At 41.3% G+C, this 13,386-nt stretch overlaps 1 long non-coding RNA gene across 1 annotated transcript; it reads right to left on the bottom strand.

The window, feature by feature from the left end:
* Nucleotides 1-294: 294 nt before the first annotated feature.
* Nucleotides 295-12,455, bottom strand: LOC134909799 (uncharacterized). The gene is made up of 2 exons (XR_010176031.1): nt 12,236-12,455; nt 295-2,188 (listed from the first exon to the last, which is right to left on the bottom strand). It is a non-coding gene; the product is annotated as an uncharacterized LOC134909799 (long non-coding RNA).
* Between the last annotated feature and the right edge of the window lie 931 nt (nt 12,456-13,386).

The raw sequence follows: 13,386 nt of genomic DNA on the forward strand, positions 1-13,386 counted from the left end.
AGAAATTCTAGAGATTGCAGTGACAAGGTGTCAGAAGAAACTTTATATTTTTATGGATTTTTTTCCTGATGTAAACGCGATTATATGGTTGAATACATGTAAACAGGTTACCCAGCAAAGCTAGACGTTATCATCCCATCTTTCTTTTTTCTTGTCCACAAAAAATACAATTAAACGACACTATTATGAATTTATGAACTATGTGTAAACAAGTAAAATCTAAACAGGAGAGAGATAGATGAATAAAATAAAAGTATTTCATTCTGTTTACAAATCAGAAAGTGAATAATCAGCTTCCTTCATGTTTATTTTATTTGATTAAATTAAACTTACAAAATGATCATCAATTATTGCAGAGGTCAATATTTCCTGGCACATATAGTAATGCATTGAAGTCAATAGTATATCACACCCAATAATCCCCTAGTCATTAACTCCTAAAAGTATGTCCCTATATTTTTACACCATTATTAAAAACAGCAAGTAGTTACCGTATCTTCTTTGTACTGCAGACATAGTTACCGTAGGCACTGCACCGGTCATATTCAACAACTGTAAGTTGTGTCACAGCACAGTTACATAACTATAGGGGAATGTGAATAATAAGTGAAATGCTCTTTGCTCTTACATAAAAGATATTGATATGACATTGCAAAATACATATGTTTTAGATTTTCCATAATGCATGTACAAGAAAGAGGAATTTAAATTAATAGGTATTCTGCTAATTTTATCTTTTATTTAGAAGTTGTTAAATTGGAAGTCCAGTCTTAATGACATCAGGAAGAGCTTATGTTGCAAGCTAATATAGGTTTGGAATTTGTTTAATCAATACATTAAGTTTCAAGGTGATGTGTTAATGTGCTGTTAATATTATCTAGAATTGTATTTAGTTCAATGAGAATTATCCCTTATTAAAATAAATACATAAACACATGTAAAGCAATTGAGGGTACAGATTGGAAGATGGCTCAGTGAAATGTCAATGCATTGCAACAAATTAAAAAAAACACACAAAAAAACAGCTTTTATTTAGTTTACTGCGGTGTCGTTGCTTTCTAAAGAGACTTCAAGGACATCTTTATATTGCATTGCAATTACTGGACCCTCATATCAGTAACCAATGAATGTATAAGTGATCTTTCGCCTTGAAAACACACCAGGAAACTGACATGAACAAACTAGAGAGTGCAGAAAGTTTCCAATCGTATCATCATTTGCTGGTAATATGGCTAAGAAGAAGTAGAATATCTATAAAGTGCAAAGAACCAACTAACAGCAACACATATTTGTTTAGAAAGTAGCTGGCAAGGACATGCTACTACATCAAGCTGATTGGAAGAGGAATCCTAGGAGCAATTCAGTTTTTTTCCATCATTCTAGTACAATGACTCCTTTTCATCACAGAGACCAAGCTCGCCTTTCTTTGTCATCAGTCTTCCAGACTGCTTGATATAGGTATGTCTTTCACAGTCTAAATTGACTCATCGACACACAGATAAAGATGGAATGAAAGCATTATTACCATACTGGTTGCGGGACAATATACATTTTTGTATTATGTATATATATATATATATATATATATATATATATAATTATGAGCAAAACAGTCTGTAGGTCCATCAAGTTTATGCAGTGATCTTGCTGACCTCATCACCGGCTCTGTTACAATGATGTTGTCTTGCCGCTCATACTATACATCTTGTTGGGTTTCACTGTGGGATAGTGTCTCACTTCTTCCATTTAGGAAATTTGATTCTTGGTGGACTAGACACTGAAGGTTTTTAGTTCCCTGTGCCTGACATATCATTCAGCTAGGGAAAGCCTCAGTCAAGATAAGCTTCTCCGTCTGAACTGGGGAGTATATTGATCTTGTACAGCATCACATATTGTATGCCATTCCATGGTGTGCTTGGTTATCAGAACAGAAGCGAGCAGAAGTGGCGAGGAATTGCTATGGTTGTATTTAGGTCACAGTTTATCAGCAGTAGAGGTTAAAAAGAGAGATAGAGGCAAAACTTAGGAAAAGTAAAGAGGATGAGTACAAGGAATCTGCATGCCCATGTGGTGTTGTAGCGTTCTTGGAAGTTGTAACAGGTGATACGCCACTTGAATTGTGAGATGACGTGGAGGCATTTTGACCCATTGTTGTTGCACTCGTTAAATTAGTACTTTGACTGTGAACCTAAAATAAACAGATAGAAGGATAAATAAGTGAACAAAACCCATGCAAAGGAATGTTAGTACAGTATCATGCACTTTATAACTACAGGTTGAGTATCCCATATCCAAATATCCGAAATACGGAATATTCCGAAATACGGACTTTTTTGAGTGAGAGTGAGATAGTGAAACCTTTGTTTTCTGATGGCTCAATGTACACAAACTTTGTTTAATACACAAAGTTATTAAAAATATTGTATTAAATGTCCTTCAGGCTGTGTGTATAAGGTGTATATGAAACATAAATTAATTATGTGAATGTAGACACACTTTGTTTAATGCACAAAGTTATAAAAAATATTGGCTAAAATGACCTTCAGGCTGTGTGTATAAGGTGTATATGTAACATAAATGCATTCTGTGCTTAGATTTAGGTCCCATCACCATGATATCTCATTATGGTATGCAATTATTCCAAAATACGGAAAAATCCCATATCCAAAATATCTCTGGTCCCAAGCATTTTGGATAAGGGATACTCAACCTGTAATACATTTCCCTGCTACCTTTATTATGCTAGCAATTTGTTCTCATGATTTTTACTTTTTCACCACTGCCTATCGTCTTGGATTCAGATTGGAAGCAATGGACAGGCTAAGCAGGTATTCTAGTAGTTTCAATAAAGCACATTTGGCCAAATATTGAATCCTCTCCAAAATGTTTAGACACATATATGAATGAATCAGCAGTCTACTTTGGATTTAAGGGGTCTATGTATTAAGCCATGGATGGAGGAAAAAGTGAAGGGAGATAAAGTACCAGCCAATCAGCTCCTAACTGCCATGTTACAGGCTGTGTTTGAAAAATGACAGTTAGGAGTTGATTGGCTGGTACTTTATCTCCATCCACTTTATCTCTCTCCAAGGCTTAGTACATAGACCCCAGAACTACTGAATGGTAGGAGTCAGTGGTGTAACTACTGCCCCCGCAGCTACTGCAGTGGCTTGGAGGCGCAGGGCTATGGGGGCGCCACCTCCACCACTGATTGCTGCTGTGAGTTTTGGGAAGGAGCCGGAGGTTACAGTGCGTGCCTCTCCTGTGTGTCCCTCTTGGGTCTCCGGCGGCTGTTAAATGAAGTGCTGGGTCGTGAGCCAATCAGAGCTCGTGGACCGGCAGCTGCCGATTTGCAAGCACTGATTGGCTCATGAACCAGCACTTCATTTGACAGACACGCCGCTGGAGACACAGGAAGTACACAGCCAGGAGAGGCACGCGCTGTGCCCTTTGGCTCCTTCCCAAAACTCATAGCAGCGGGGTAGCCCGGGGAGGGTGTGTAACTGGCACTGGTGGAGCATATTTGGCACTGGGGGTATATGTGTAACTGGCACTTGGGGGACATATTTGGCACTGGGGGTATATGTGTAACTGGCACTGGGGGGCATATTTGGCACTGGGGGGGGCATATTTGGCACTGGGGGGGCATATTTGGCACTGGGGCATATGTGTTTCTGACACTATGGGAGCATATTTTTATCTGGCACTGTGGGGGAATATCTGGCACTGGGGGCATATGTGGCACTGGGAGCACAGCCCTAGCAACAAGCATTACCCCCTGGTAACAAGCACAACATCCAGCTCATGAAATCCCTGGCAACAAGCATTATCCCCTAGCAACGAGCATGACACCCAGTGCTTGAAACCCCTGGCAACGAATATTATCCCCTGGTAACAAGCTTGACACCTAGCACATGATACCTCTGGCAACAAGCATAACACCTAGTGCATTAAACCCCTGGCAACGAGCATGACACCCTGAGCATAAAAACCCCTGGCACCGTGCATGGAACCAAGAGCATGAAACCCCTGGCAACCAGCAGGTAATTTAAAAGTAATTAGACGCCTTAATTTAGGGCTTAATGTGTAATGGGCATTGCGGTGTGTGGCATAATATATCTCAGGCATTACTTTGTGTGGTGTACTATGTCACGGGCATTGTGGTAAGTGGTATAATGTCTCAGGGGCATTGCAGTGTGTTACATAATGTATAACAGGCATTGCAGTGTGTGGCATAATGTATCACGGACATTGCAGTGTGTGGCATAATGTATCATGGACATTACGGTGTGTGTCAAAATGTGTCACAGGCATTGTATGTGCTATAATGTATCAGGGGCATTGCAGTGTCTAGTAAAATGGGCATTGCGATGCGTGGCATAATGTGTCACAGGCATTATGGTGTGTGGCATAATGTGTCGGAGGCATTACGGTGTGTGGCATATTGTGTCATGGGTATTATTGTGTGTGGCATAATGTCTAAGGGCCATTGCAGTATGTGGCATAATGTATACTGGGTATTACTATAAGGAGGAAAAATTACAAATAATGTAAGGGGCATGAATCAGGATTACTTTCTTTTCCTGTGGTGGCCAACGTCTGGGCATGCAGGTTGCAAAAATGGGGTATAAGGTAGTCTTTTCCTGCAATGCCACGCTCCTTTATGCAAATCCACACACATTTCAGCAAAGCCACACCCCTTTTTGCAGCGCACGCCTACAGCGTGACGATTCATTCCTTTGCTAGTGGCAATTATGGGGGGAGGGCGCCAGAGAATGTTTTAGCTTGGGGGAAAATACATTTCTACTTACGCCACTGGTAGGAGTCAAAGATCTCAGAGCTGTTACTGGATGTACATAATAATTATTTTATCCCAACTATCTCGTGAAAGTACAATATGCAAGCTAACGTAAAATGTATTAAGATCATATGTTTGATTATGCTAATGCAGGTGCACAACATTTACATACACACCTGTATTCATTTTAATAAGTGATTTTTCTTGGAATTGTTTTTTTTTGTAATACAAACTAAATAGAAAGGAATGAATAGGGGGAAATTATAAATGCTGAATGTGAAGGAAATGTATATTACAGGCATGAGAATGTAGAAAACAATCCTGGCTAAAATAACGTACAAACAATATAAAATACAGGATATAGCAAAAGCACAGTAGGCTCAATCACAGGCCAACCTCATCCAACAGGCAATACTCCTCACAACATTACTGGAACTCTTTCTGTAAGTCAGTACTTTTCGCTCCATATGTCACACATACATCCCATATTGCCTGAAATGTATTTAGGAAGGCATACAGATGATGGTTTATCTTTATCTTTATCATTATGCCATTAACGTTAATATGCAATGTATTGTTTGTCAGCTACTTTATCAACCAACAGAACACTATGGTCTACTTGCAGTGAAGAAAATATGGTCAATGAGTTTGTGTGAGAGAATGCAAACTTGTAAATGGGTGTGGCTAGTGTCATGTAGGCGTGTACGCTATCAGGCCCAATGTCTTCCTAATAAGGTAAAAGCTGAAAAACTGCATCACTCTGTAAAAAAAACCTTTTGATTTATGGGCAACTGGGTGTCTATTCATCATCATGCTGTCATTATGATGGGCCTATTTCTATGTGGAGGCCTGGAGCTGGAGCTCCATCCGCCCCATTGTTAATATGGCCCTGGCTATACGGACACCAATATTTCCTCAGACTTTTCTTTTATGCAATGTAACTGAGTACATTTTAACATTTTGTAATGAATTAAAGCAGAGTTCCCCAAACTCCACCATTACAGTCCATGGGGGTCATTCCGAGTTGTTCGCTCTGTAAATTTCTTTGCATCGCAGCGATTTTCCGCTTAGTGCGCATGCGCAATGTCCGCACTGCGCCTGCGCCAAGTAAATTTGCTATGCAGTTAGAAATTTTACTCACGGTTTTTTCTTCGTTCTGGTGATCGTAATGTGATTGACAGGAAGTGGGTGTTTCTGGGCGGAAACTGGCCGTTTTATGGGTGTGTGTCAAAAAACGCTACCGTTTCTGGCAAAAACGCGGGAGTGGCTGGAGAAACGGAGGAGTGTCTGGGCGAACGCTGGGTGTGTTTGTGACGTCAACCAGGAACGACAAGCACTGAACTGATCGCACTGGCAGAGTAAGTCTCAAGTTACTCAGAAACTGCACAGAGATGTCTTATCGCAATATTGCGAATCTTTCGTTCGCAATTTTAAGAAGCTAAGATTCACTCCCAGTAGGCGGCGGCTTAGCGTGTGCAATGCTGCTAAAAGCAGCTTGCGAGCGAACAACTCGGAATGACCCCCCATGTTTTAAGGATATCCATGCTTGAGCACAGTTGAATTAATTATTATCTCAGTCAATTTGATTTACCCATCTGGACTTAGGCATGGATATCCTTTAAACCTGGGCTATAATGGTGGAGTTTGGGAAACTCTGAATTAAAAAATTTGTTTATTTTTAGCAATTATCTGCAGGGGTGTATCTACCCATTGGCCAGGATGGCACTCGCCAGGGGCGCCAGCTGAGCAGGGGGTGCCGTCCAACAGTGCCACCCTCGCCCAGTGGGTGGAATCCCTTAAGCCATAGTGTCTGGCAATACCTGCTGTGCCAAGCTGCCTGGGATGGAGGGCGGAGGATCGCTCAGCAGGTAGGAGCTGGCGCCAGTGTCCGGCACCGCAATGCACTACAGGGAAGAAACTGAAAGTAAACTACAACTCCCAGCAATCCTTGCTGTCAGGAGCTCCGGGCGGTTAGGGCTACTGGGAGCTGTAGTTTACTTTCAGTTTCTTCACGTAGTTTGGGGCGGTGCCAGCTCCTGCCTGCAGAGCGATCCTCCGCCCTCCATCCCAGGCAGCTCGGCACAGTAGTTATTACCAGACACTACGGCTATCTGGTGGGATGTTATGGGGAGGGGACTAGGGCTATGTTCTGTGTGGGGGGGCTATGTACTGGATATGCTGGGAGTGGGGGAGACTACTGCTACAGTATGTGCTAAGGGCGGACTACAGCTATGTGCTGGGAGGGGGATGGGGACTATGGCTATGTGTTTGGGGAGGTGAGGGGCTATGTGCAGGGAGGGGGACTATGGCTATCTATGCTGGCAGGGAACCATTGTTATGTGATGGGAGGGGTGTGGGGACTACTGCATGACTGTGTTGGGAGAGGTGGAGACTACGGTTTTGTGCTGGGGGGACTACGGTTATTCCTTGGAGAGGTGGGGAGGCTATGGCTATTTACTGGGAGGGGACTATGGCTATGTGCTGGGAGGGGGGTGGGGACTATAACTGTGCTGGGAGGGGGGAAATAGCTATGAGCTGTGTTCTGTTGAGCACTATGGCTATGTTCTGGGGGGACTACAGCTATGTACATTTGAATAGGAGAGTTAGGTAGTGCCAGTGCTGCAAGTATGGCGGTACTGCGAAATTCTGTGCCGGTACGCAGTACCGCCGGGCCGCCACCTTGCAGACACCGTGGAGAGTGCAGCATTCGCCTCTCCTCTTCTGCCCCCTTCAGTCCATAGACTGGTGGTTTCTCCCCCCTTTGAGTCCGGTGGCTGCGGCAGCATGTACTCAAACGCCGGTTCATGAGGCAGTCAGAGCTCGCGGGCCAGCAGCCAATCAGGAGCCGCCGCTGCCGGACCGTGAGCTCTGACTGACTTACTGACTAACACCAGAATCTGAGCTACAGGACGCCGACGCCGCAGAAGGAGACTGGACTGAGGGCAGGAGAGGCTCGTGCTGTACTCTCCTCTCCCCAACAGCAGCAGACAGTGCCGGCCCCAGGCAGCAGCAGAAGCATTAACAACAATGGTGAGTTGCAGTGCTGGGGGCATATCTGGCACTATGATGGCATATCTGGCACTGTGGGGGCATGTGTATCTGGCATTGTAGGGGCATATCTGGCAACATGGGCCATATCTGGCAACGTGGGGAATATGTGTATCTGTCACTGTGGGGGCATATCTAGCACTGTGGGGGCATGTGTATTTGGCAATGTGGAGCATATCTGGCACTGTGGGGGCATATGTGTATCTGGCACTGTGGGGCATGTGTGTATCTGGCACTATTGGGGGCATATGTATATCTGGCACAGCACTATTGGGGTCATATGTGTATCATGCAGTGACGTGCGGAGGGGTGAGGCAGGTGAGGCAGAGCCTTTCCTGTCATACTTACGTTTAAACCAAAGTTTTGACTGAATAAAATATATGAAAAATACTGATAATTTGTTTGAAATATCTTCTTTGCATTATTCTAATAATTTTTATAGCCCAAACTCTGGAGTAAAAAGTCTATGGCAGGTGAGGCAGTGCCTAACCTGCTTATCTTTTCAGCACATCTCTGATCAAAACTCACCAGATTTCCAGGAGTTTATACTGCTGCACCTGTGTATAATGCCCAGTTGTACCATTTGGCTCATATATTGTATGTAAATCTGGCTCTGGGGTTAGCCAGTGTCTCCTGAGCCATTTAGCTCACCGCACGTCCCTGGTATCACGCCCCCATTTTCATTGGCCATGCCCAATATGGCACACCCATTTTTTGGTGTTCGGTACGTGCACACAGTACCACTGAGATTTTTTTTCAACTTGCACCACTGGGCAGTGCACTGCGCTGCACTTCTTTGCACTACTATTTAATTATACTACCTGGCCTTGGGTGGCATTGCCTCCTCAATCAGGCCAGGCACTGCTGATGTCTCCTTAGTGTTATAAGAATTACTGTGTGGGCATAATGTGTAAAGGGAACTGCTACTGTGTGGGCATGATGGCCCTCATTCCGAGTTGTTCGCTCGCTAGCTGCTTTTAGCAGCTTTGCACACGCTAAGCCGCTGCCTACTGGGAGTGTATTTTAGCATAGCAGAATTGCGAACGAAAGATTAGCAGAATTGCGAATAGAAATTTCTTAGCAGTTTCTGAGTAGCTCGAAACTTACTCTGCCACTGCGATCAGTTCAGTCAGTTTCGTTCCTGGTTTGACGTCACAAACACACCCAGCGTTCGCCAAGACACTCCCCCGTTTCTTCAGACACTCCCGCGTTTTTCCCAGAAACGGCTGCGTTTTTTCGCACACACCCATAAAACGGCTAGTTTCCGCCCAGAAACACCCACTTCCTGTCAATCACACTCCGATCACCAGAACGAAGAGATTTCTTCGTTAAGTCGTGAGAAAAATACCAAACTTTTTATCAAATTTACTTGGCGCAGGCGCTCTGCAAACGTTGCGCATGAGCAGTTTGCGACTAATCGCACCGATGCGAAGAAAAATAACGAGCGAACAACTCGGAATGAGGGCCGATGTGTATAAGGGTTACTACTCTGTAGCATAATTTGAATAGGGGAACTATTGTATGGTCATGTCCCTTTCCCACAAGATCATGTCCCTTTTTGCACATGCACCTTCCCTGTTTCAAATATGGGGGGCACCAGTCCCTTACTTTGCCAGGGGCGCCCAGACCCCTAGATACACCCCTGATTATCTGTGCCTTAATGGATGAGCAAATATTTCCTAACATATATTTAAATATGAAATTCTAACCCCAGCGCTGTGTACCTTTTTGTACATAGTGTTCATAACATATTGAAATCATAGCAATTGCCCTCCACGCTAGTAGCAAACCTATTTATTGAAGGGAGATATTTAGCATCAGAGTATTCTGTATTTTCTTCTTTTTGTTTAGCCCGTTTTTCTTTTCTTTTTTTACACTTTGTATATGCAACCCAATAGAGAAGATACTTATTTAAATATTCACTTATTTTTTAAAATATGTCTAAATATAAACATTAAGCTTAGGGGGAAATCAATCAATCTCAGTAATTTACCATGGCTAATTGATATCATCTGGGGGCTGTCCAATTAGCCCCGAAAGCCGGCACTCATCTGGGATTTGTTTTCACCTGCTGAGGTGAATGTGATTGACTGTTCCATGTGGAATATGTGTGTGCTATAGAAATAAAATAATGAATACAATATAATAATAAATCAGCATTCTTGAAGTGGCTCCTGGTTTTTGCAACCAGACCCAGAATCTGTTGGCGACAGCATGGTTCCAGTGCAGGAGGCAAGCAGAGTATTGCCTGCCCTCAAAGTACACAATGTATAGGAGCTTATACTATACAGAGCTCCCGCTTGCTTGGCTAGAGCTATGGTTTTCTTTATGTGGGCAAGAAGTGGATAATACATATAAATTCATACAGAATGTGAATGGTTAAACACATCATTGTAAAAAGTTACAGTATGTGTATGTAAATCCACTGTAATTATTGTAGGGCAAGCAGGCAGGAACTGTGGCGGTGTCAGTGCAGGGAAAACGAGCAGCGGCCTCAGGTAATTAGGGTGGATGGCCTATTTGCTGTACAAGAGAAGGTACAGTATGTACAGTATGATTTTGAAGGGGTTTTCCTAAAGGGGAAAACATTTAAAATGTCTGAGTTTTGTTTTCCCAAAAATTGCCCTCTCAGATTAATTGTAACAAATTTTTAGAAGCACGTTATCTATTTTCCAAATATCAAAGTTGCTGTAACAAAGTAAAATTAAATAAACTAAAAGTAGGTCAGTGTGCTGTGTAGGTATGGAAAGGGGTTGCAAGAGCTGAGCTTCAATTTTCTTTTAATTCACTTGCTAAATATAGCTCACAAGTAGAAAGGATACAGATCTTTTTTTATTTCCACCAGAAGCCATCGGTAAAAGATCATAATTTGCATATAATCTTATTACCAACTGACTGATAGAGGTTGTAATTTCATACTTCTGCTTTAGACTTCCTATGTGTAAACACTATTTACTGTCATTTTTAATATGTCATACTGCACTTATTTCACTTTTTGATCAATAATCTCTATTTTGTATGTTTTACAAGTGCAATATAAACACAGATACAATACTATGGAGAAAATCTTTCCAGGTGCACTAAGATGGAGCCATGTCACTCTGTAACATATATATATATATATATATATATATATATATATCATGGCTGCCAACTGGTAAACACAATATGTAGGGAAATGTACCCTCTGAGCATATTTATCCATTCCATATAAACTATGAGCAGTGTTCTTGAGCAGAACACAGAGAACCACTCACCAAACATCCTACTCTACCACAAAAAGTAACATATGGTCCTTGTCAGTGACAAAACATATGTTCTCCTTAGACTCATAGAAAAGTGAGAACTACGGTACTATATTCTAGTTTACATACTCACATGCTAACTATGTATTTGTTCATATATGGCAACCTTGAGTATTGTGCAAATGGTGGCTACTGTCAGATCATTGTATAGCTTATACTGATAGCATAGGTTACTGATCCTTAACTATTAAATGTGAAATTCATGGGTTGAACTATCTATGAAAAGAGCTTCCCGTATACTGTAGGGCAAGATTTCTAGATAACTGAAAACATGTCACTCTCTCTGTAACACTTATTTTCATGCAATAAGTTTGTCTCCTATTTTGTTATATGGTAAGCAAGTTCAAATTAATAATGTTTAATGTTGGTTTGCTCTTCATCAGCTGAAGGTCAATGTGCTGGTAGTAATGTTAACACCCCATTGTATTGTAGATGGATGGGGAATATTATTAAAAATAACGTTTCAAACAATCCCTTCTACAAAATGTTATATACTTATTCAAAATGATAGATATATGTAAGCTCACTAGTCAGTTATTTCATGGCTAATGATATCTACATCCAATCATGTAAACTAACAGACACAGAAATATCTCTACACGGACTCCCTGACATTTGTCTTATTCACATTTCTGCAAAATAGTTCAAATGTCAATAAAAATTCTGCTGTTATAAGAAAAACATACATTAAATGTCCGAGAGTGTGGATGTTATAGACAAAATATTTACATTGTTATACAATTATTATTTTTTTGTAAATTATGTTATATATCTTAAAATTGCACAAATGCATCTGAAAATGTAGTGGAAAAGTATAAACAATAAACCACTGTCAAGTTAAGGCATATTATGTGCAGGTCCATTCACTAAACCTCAGTGCAAGCTATAATATTTTGCAGACAGGCAAAATGCTACCAAGCTGGCACTAATGCAATAATGTAATTGAAAGTTATATTCACATAATTACTTTAATGATATTATAATAGTAACCATACAATTACAATGATATTTTCCTAATCTATGCAAACATCTGGACTCAATCTGATTATTAATATTAATAATCCAAATAATGTACAAATCTCACCTGGCTTGGTATAATAAGTGCCAATATCAGCATTCCTAGACAAAGTGTAATAATCTGACTCATCTTGCTCAGTGGAGTGGCTGTGTGCCCCAGATTTTAATTGGTCACAGTACTACAGGTAGTCTTGGGCTCCCTCCTGTTGCGGATGGCAGCTGCTACGTTCTGTTTAGTTGAGAAGGCTGACTGATGAGGTTTGGGGTTTTTATGTGTTATGCCACAGGCATCAGTACCCATGACGTGTGGTTTCCACCCTCCCTATCTCATGATACTCCCCTCCTCCTTCTTTATCTTCATGTGCATCCACTCTTTTCTGTTTACCTATCTTTCTGTGCATACATTTCATTTTATGTTCTTTGACTATTGTCTACCTTATTGTTATTTTTGTGTTTCATATTCTGCATCAATGCCTCTGTGTTAATAATTGGATGTGAACATTTTAACACAATGTCAGCTATTAAAGAACATAAGTGAACACAGTAATCCTCAGTCTCACATGATTTTCTGTAAAAGAATATTTTCAGATGTTACACCTTGTATTATACCTAGGTATTTGCTCATCTGCCCATTTATATTTTCAAGCTTGTTGCATTAACAAATTGGCTCTGAACTGTAATTCACCTAATTGAATACAAACTCTCACTTTCACTGTGGTGCAGTGCTTCCCACAATATGGATATACCTGTTGTAAATGTTCCATTTTGGGAAGTGCAATAAGCAATCAGAAAGGGCAACAGTGACACCTGCAGGCTAGAAACAGGTACATAAGAGGCCATCAAAACATCCATATTCACAAAACAAATTGAAAAGATGAAAACATTTTCATTAACGATCTAGCAGAAGGTCTAGAGAGCATGGTGTCAATTTTTGCAGACAATACCAAACTATGTGAGGTTATAAATTCGGAGGGAGACGCTGAGGGACATGATCAACATTTATAAATATTTAAGGGGACAATATACAGAGCTTTCGGGGGATCTGTTTTTGTTAAGACCAGTACAGAAAACACGTGGACACCCACTTAGGTTAGAGGAGAGGAGATTCCGCACACAGAGGCGGAAAGGTTTTTTCACAGTAAGGAGATACAAGTCTGGAGTTCCCTGCCTGAGAAAGTAGTAATGGCAGACTCTTTCAATACTTTTAAGAATGGCCTA

The sequence above is a fragment of the Pseudophryne corroboree genome, chromosome 4, assembly GCF_028390025.1.
Source record: "Pseudophryne corroboree isolate aPseCor3 chromosome 4, aPseCor3.hap2, whole genome shotgun sequence".
Taxonomy (NCBI): Eukaryota; Metazoa; Chordata; class Amphibia; order Anura; family Myobatrachidae; genus Pseudophryne; species Pseudophryne corroboree.